This window comes from Pteropus alecto, unplaced genomic scaffold (genome assembly GCF_000325575.1).
Source record: "Pteropus alecto unplaced genomic scaffold, ASM32557v1 scaffold103, whole genome shotgun sequence".
In the NCBI taxonomy this organism is placed as follows: Eukaryota; Metazoa; Chordata; class Mammalia; order Chiroptera; family Pteropodidae; genus Pteropus; species Pteropus alecto.
In genome coordinates this window covers 9,939,290-9,946,666 of record NW_006436288.1, presented here as the reverse complement: position 1 = coordinate 9,946,666, position 7,377 = coordinate 9,939,290, and the positions used below count along the sequence as shown (strand labels likewise).

The following is a 7,377-nucleotide window of genomic DNA, read 5'->3' as shown; positions in this document are numbered from 1 at the left end:
TGTATAGTATGCCATTTACTCAAGAGGATGTAACAGAAGAGACAGATCATCGAGACTAGAGAAACTGAAATGGAGGATGTGATCTTGGTTGCGAGATTTTTGAAGAGAGAAAAGAGTAAAATAATTGTCATTAACAGAAAAGATAAGTAAAATTTAAAGGAATAAGTTGTGTACATCCCTCCACCTCCAGACTTTATCATTAAAATATATAGCAAATAATGAAAAGAGAAAAGAACAGAGGGGAAAAAAATGTTTGAGTAGAAAAGGCTTCTATCAAGGCTACAGTAAAGAAATTAGAAATTTTATTAAATGTGACAAAAACACATTTATTATCAAGTATTAGATTTAGTTGCTTTTCCTTTAGTTTGTGCTATTCACTATGAATGTCAACTGATACAATAAAAAAGATATAACAGACAACTAAATTTTGACAGAGATGCAAAGGCAATTCAGAATAGAAAGAATAGTCTTTTTAACAAATAGTGCTAGAACAATTTGATTTTCATATGTAGAAAATGAACTTTAATCCATAACTCACCCAATATGAAAAATTAATGAACTGGGCCAAACACCTTAACAGACACCTTGTCAAAGGTATAGAAATGGCAAATAAGCATATGAAAAGCCCCATATCATATATATCATCAGGGAAATATAAATTAAAACGAGATACCTCTACACATCTATTAGAATGGCCAGAATCCAAAACACTGACATTAAATGCTGGTGAGACTGTGAAGCAACAGGAACTCTCATTCACTGCTGGTGGGAATGCAAAATGATACAGCCACTTTGGAAGACAGTTTGACAATCTCTTACAAAACCTACTCTTACCATGTGATCCAGCATTTGTGCCTCTTGGTATTTACCTAAGAAAATAGGTAAAACTTATGTCCACGCAAAAACTTGCACATGTCCATACATAGGCTGTATGCAAATGTTGATAGCAGCTTTATCAGAAACAGCCCCAAATTAGAAATAACTCAAATGTCAATTAATAAGTACACAGATAAATAGCTGTATATGCACAAGATAGAATACTATTCAGTAATGAGAAGAAATGAACTACTGTCACATTTCTGCATGAATGAATCTCCAAATAATTGTCCTAAGTGAAAGAAACAAGACTAAAAAAGAGAGTATATTACATGATTCCATTAATTTAAAAATCTAGAAAATGCAAACTGCTCTTATAGAGACAGGAAGCAAAGCTGTGATTTGGGAGGGAGGGGATGAGGGAAAGGGAAGGGATTATAAAGGGGATGAGGGAATTTGGGGAGGGTGATGGATATGTTCATCAGTTTGATTTTGGTGATGATTTAATATCTATATACATAGATCAAAACTTCTCAAATTGTACATTTAAATGTGTATGGTTTATTGCAAGTCATTTACATCTCAATAAAGCCATTTTTAAAAAGGAAATATAAGAGAAGTCATTATGTATTTCGAAAAGGAAAATATAGCACGAAAAAGCAACTTTAGGTTTTCTGACATTTAATGGCATCAGTTATTAGAACTTGCTTTAGAAATAGTCAAAAATTACCTTAAACATTGCAAAACATCCGTAACCTATCTTTCAATAGTATTTCTACAGCAGGGTTTTAGAAATTATAAATCTATTCAAATATTTTAAGCAAAAATAAGAGTAAGATCTTACTTTTCTATTTCATATCTATCCATAAAGGGAATATTAATATTTTCAACATATATATTTATATCTGGAAGAGTAATTCAATGTGATTTTCTAATAACAAAATATCTAGAATTAAAAATAAACATGATTTAGCACTCAGAAGCCAATGACAGTTAACAAGAGTGACAGGACATATCACCCTTCATGAATAAAACCTGGTGGAAACTATCACAACTCTTGTTACAACCTGTATATGTGATTTATTATGAAAACAAAGAGCAAGACATATGCTACTGCTACTGAGTAACCTTTTTTTTTTTTTAAGGAAAGGTTTATTGATTGGGATAGTGCCAACTGAGAAGATGGGAGACCTAACAGTGCCTCAAACCCATCTTGCTCACTGGATTAGGTTAAGGGTGTTTAAGGGGTTAGGGGGACTAGGTATGCAAAAGTGCTGAGCAGGAGCACTTTTACTTGGAGGACCATGAATTTGACCATTTATGGTAAAGGGGTGTCAATACCAGATCTCCCGGAACAAGAGCCCTGGGTTTCTAAAAGGGTTCCGGTGTTCAAGTTCCAGTTATATCCTGGTCTCTTGGTTCAGGGGGAGGGAGGGAGCATGAGACTTTCGTTCCAAGTGCAGCTAGAAATCAAATTTCTCTCACAAAGTATTTTTCTTAATACACAAGATTTGGACAGCACCAGAGTTAATTGTAATTGTAATGAGCTTTGTGATACATTTGAATGTGACCAAAAAAAAAAAAAAAAAAAAAAAATTGTCCCAACTAAGTCTTCTAAATCCTATGGCAAGGCTGTGAAATAAATAGATAATAAATATTATTGGTTCTAAAAAGCTCCACACTACTTATTCAAGGTCATCCAAAGTAACCGGTAAGCATACATTCATGAGGGAAAAATAATAAGGGCTCCCAACCATAACTTTCTTCTCTCTCCAGCGGTGGCTACTTGTGATGCAAATGTCCTGGGGGCACAGAGGCCTACCATAAAGGCAAATCACATAGTGTACCCCTCTTCAGAGAGGTACCCCACTTCCAATATTCGAAATATTAGAAGGGGTACCCCACTTCTAATATTTTTATACAAGTAAAATCAGAGGGACAATTTCCTAGAATGAAGCAAATGTATGAAAAGCTTAAGATTCCTTTTCATGATTTTAACCAGGTGACTACTCACTCCTCTTTTATGAGAGCCCTCTGCCCAGAGCTTGGCACATAATAGGAGCTTTCAAATGCTGCTTTAATCCTCCCTGCTCCCCCAACCCAAGGGTATCCAGCTTCTGGCTGGCAAAAACTCAGAGTCCAGACCACTAAATAGTATAACTTTTGGGGGAAACCCAGAGGTTGAGTACAAAGAAATACATCCTGAAAGAATCAGAATCAACTGCCAAGTTCCTTGTATACTTAGTGACCTACAAGATACAAAACTAGAAAATAAATGGAATTACATTCTAAGGGTATGAAGTAAAAATTCTAAAAAGAAACTCAAGTCTTAAAAAACGAGTCAAAAGAAAATGTGGGTGATTATGTAAGAAGTAGAGACTAGAAACATTAATAATGAAGACATAAGTACTTCAGAGTTATAGTGCATCAAACTAATATTGTGTAAAGAGCAACCACATGACAAAAATACCTAAACAAAGCTTTAAACCTTCCTTGGCCTTGGAAAGTCATGAGACTTTTTTGGCTAAAACAAGGAATGTTTTAGTGAGAAGGGAAAAAGAACTTCCAGACCTGTAAGTGACTCCCATTTTTAAACTATAGTACTCTTCTACCTTAACCGAATGGTCAAATGATATCTAGTTTGTTCTTTATGTAAGTCATACCAACAGCTGGACAGTACTAAACATCTTTAGAATTAGAATTAGAATTCTCATTTTTCTACTAGTTTCCCCTACCTTCCTCGGAAATCCAGCACTGAGAAATTGATAGCTGCGGGCTAACGTGTTATCACATGACATGTGTAAAACAATGTGACATAGTAAGATTTTTTCTTTCAGTAATCCTGTGCTGATGAAAAAAGCATAATTACTTTAATGATGTACTTAGAAAAAGGATTATCTACAACAGAAAAGCACAAGGGTAACATTAATTAAAAGGTGTCTCAATTTATTCCTATGAATTTTCCACAGAGTCCCAAAAGCAAATAAGGAACACATGAGAATGCCAGTCTGGCTTTTCTGTTATGAAAAGCAGATTTAATGGTGAAAAAGAAGGCAATCAAGATACAAAAACAAAACTAATATTACTATCTTATTCATTATAACAATAACTATTTAATAAGCATCTACTACACACACACGCACACACACTAGGTACTAACACACACACACACACACACACACACACACTAGGTACTGGATATAAACTGGTAAATAAACTAGGCACTATTCCTGCCCTCAAGGGCAAGAGAGAAACACTGAACAATAATAATGATAAATTGTGGTAAATATTAAGAAGGAAAAAGATGATTGTGCTATGAGAGAGAAAATAAAAGGGTTCTAAGTTACATGGTGCTAAGGGTGGCATTCTCAGAAAAGACTTTATAAAGAGGATATCTGAACCATCACCGAGATGTCCTAAAATAGAGAGACCAACAGCATGCGCAACAGCCCTGAGGTGAGTTCACTGGAGCACTGCCAATGTGGCTGACAAGAAATGAAAATAGGGGGCAGGGGCCAAGTCATGCAGGACCTTGCAGGCTTGTTGAGGATTTTATATTTTATCCCAAGAATAAATGTGTTTTCTAAGAAATTTAAAGACTTTAAACTGCAAGTGACTTATTTCTATTTTTCAGGTTGCTGGTGGAAAAAGGGACTGGAAGGGGTGCATGGTGTGTAGGAGGCCTCTGCAATGGGGAAAGCGAGATGAACTACGATAGTAGCATAATAGAGAATAAAAACCAGACAGGTTTGATAAAGATTTTGCTAGAAAAATAGACAGGACTTTGTGACAAACTGGCTGGGTAGAGAAGACAGAAGAAAAAGAGTGAAGGATAACTCCAATCATCTGGCCTGAGCCATTCTTTGGATGGATAAGATGAAAAACAGGAGAAACAATTTGAAAGGATGGGTAATCAAAGAGCTCATTTCTGGAGAAGGCTTAGATGCTGCCATTATTAGCTAAGATGTGCCATTATTGGCTAAGTACACCTATATTAGGTATTCTACTTGTTTCAGCATCTCTTTTAGTAGCAGTACCCCCATTTTACAGAAAGCAAACTGGAGATTACAGAGGTTGAAGTAGCATGGCCAAACTCATTCAGCTCGGAGTGACAAATTCACATCTGCCACCCAAGTCTGGTAGGCTGGCTATAGGGTAAGCATTCTTCCCGTTATACAGAGTTATTGAAAACTATCTCTACACTTTGAATTTTGAAGACTACTTAGCGTTAGAGTAACCTAGCCTTCAAGGAGAGTAAACAGGTGATATATTATTTCTTAAATCAAACTCCTCAGATTTAATGCATAATGTTTCCCTATCCCACTCTCATTCCTACTCCACTTCTACCTGCAAGGAGTTTTGTAATGTTTAGAATACTAGCAAGATATAAAGGACCTAAAGTTTTACAAAAAATGAGTAAAGCCATTATGCCCAGAATCTACCATAATGAAAAGATCAACAATATCCAACAGCAAACAGTATTTTTACTCTCAAGTCATTCCATACATCAACGCAAGACAGATCAATTAATAAATAAGAACTCTGAAAAACTAATTTCTTAAAGTGAGCAAGGCATTCAAGTCAAAAACTAACCCAGTATAGAAGGCTACGAAAGCCAAGCATTGAGATTCACATTAAAAAATCGGAACCTTAAAAATATAAAATATTAGACAAAAGGAAATAACTGCATAAAATTTAAAATGAGCAATCCCCAAATATCTCAACCAAATGCCAAATTCGATGAACGTGTACCCTAAAAACTTACATTCTCTCTTCTTTTGAATTGCTTTCCCCTGCAGCATGTTGACACTTCGGCAAACTGTAATGCCTTTCCCATCTATCTGCACAGTCTCATGATTTGCTCACTCTCTGGGCTCTGATATTCCCCTCTCAGAGAAACCCAGAAATTAGACTTGACAATGAACCTAGAAAGAACTCAATGCATTACTGCCAGCTGTGTCTATTACTGAAAGTATCAGCCTGAGCTTCTTAAACAGAGAGAAAATGAGAAAAGCGGAGAATTTTGAAAGGTTTTATCATCTACATTACAAATTACATTTTGTTGGATCTGATTCTTCAATAGAATAATCACCAAATTATGTTCAGTCTTCCTAAAGTAGGGTATGGTTACCTAATTTTTATGGTTTTGAGAGAGCTCCCCATTGAGATAAAAAAAAAAAAAAAGTACCGTTAACATGCCCGCTAAAAGGTGAAATACACAAACCACTCTCCAAGATGATAGTGCTGTGTCCTGTGTCCTGATTCTCGTTTCCACTACGCACCTCTCCCTGCAGAGGGCCAGCTGTCATTCATTACTACCTCAACCAGGCAAAGGACAGGATGCTGAAAATCCATTAAGAAAGCTTCCCCTTTTCTTTCCTTTATAACATGATCGCCAACTCCTGGCAACTCAAAGCTGACTTTAAAAAAAAAGAAAAAAAGAAAAAAACTACCTGGGGATCTCCTACCAGAATGAGCAGTTAATCCAAATGACAGAAAAGCAGAGATCTATACATATTTAAAGGTGTTTTCCTGGGGACACAACAGATCTAATGGAGAACTGCTGAGCCACATTATACTGGAAAGCCCATCAATGTTCGTTCTCGCCATCACCAGGCTGGAGTAATTTTTTTTAATGCAATGCTTTGATGTATTGACAAGGCTAACCTGACGGGTTTAAATCAATTATGAAACGTGCCCTGCATATCTATTTCCCTGATAAATCCCTAAAGATCAAGGGCAATACTGACCCGCAATGATATCCACGCGTGCACTGCTCAAGATGCCATTTGATGCTGAGAAAGTAGTGGTTTAGCAACACCAGGCGGCTCTATCATGCTAAAATAACAACGCAACACTCGATTACAAACCCAGCTACTCGGCTTGTAAGATCCGATGCCGCACAAGGACCCTATTCAAAGCTCAACATCCCTTCTGATTGAATCTCAAGTTTTCTGAGATCTACCTTCCCAAAGTTTCTAGTCTGCAAAACAAAATTACTTTGAAAATCTCCTCTTGTGGACTCTTTTTCCTAGATGTGCTGGCAGCACGGGAGACGAGGGACGGGGAAGGGCTAATCGCACAAACAAAATTTAAAAACCTACAAACCAATCAATAAGGAAAAACAAGCGTTTCACCAAACCGCCACCCCGCAAGCGAGCAACCGTTTTCCATTTGGAGAAAAAATACTAAGAGAAACCAGGCATACATTTCCCTTCTCAACAAAAGTGGCCTCTAAACTACCATGCCAAGGACACTGGAAGGAAACGGAGAAGCAAGGAGGAACAAGCTTGTACTTTTCAGGCACACGCGTGTGTGCCGCAGAGAGAACGCGCAAAAAAAGAACACAACAGGGAAAAGGTGAACCGGAGGAAGCAGGAGCCCGCGGCGGGAGCGGGCTGGGGGCAGAATGGGCAAAGAAGCCCCCAGCGCAGAGAAAGGGGTAAGGGGATCCCGGAGGCTCCAGGAGCAGGAGGGAGGGGTCCCAGATGCTGCCCAGAAATCGCGGCCGCGGAGTAAAGTTAATACTCACTCAGTTTCGCAACTGCGCCGCCCCCGCAG

At 37.5% G+C, this 7,377-nt stretch overlaps 1 protein-coding gene across 1 annotated transcript in view; it reads right to left on the bottom strand.

The window, feature by feature from the left end:
- Positions 1-7,364, bottom strand: part of RASSF8 (Ras association domain family member 8) — a 105,734-nt gene extending 98,370 nt beyond the window's left edge. The window contains exon 1 of the mRNA XM_006912696.3: positions 7,349-7,364. The gene's annotated coding sequence lies outside the window, so the exon portion shown is untranslated. The remainder of the gene's footprint in view (positions 1-7,348) is intronic.
- Positions 7,365-7,377: the final 13 nt, after the last annotated feature.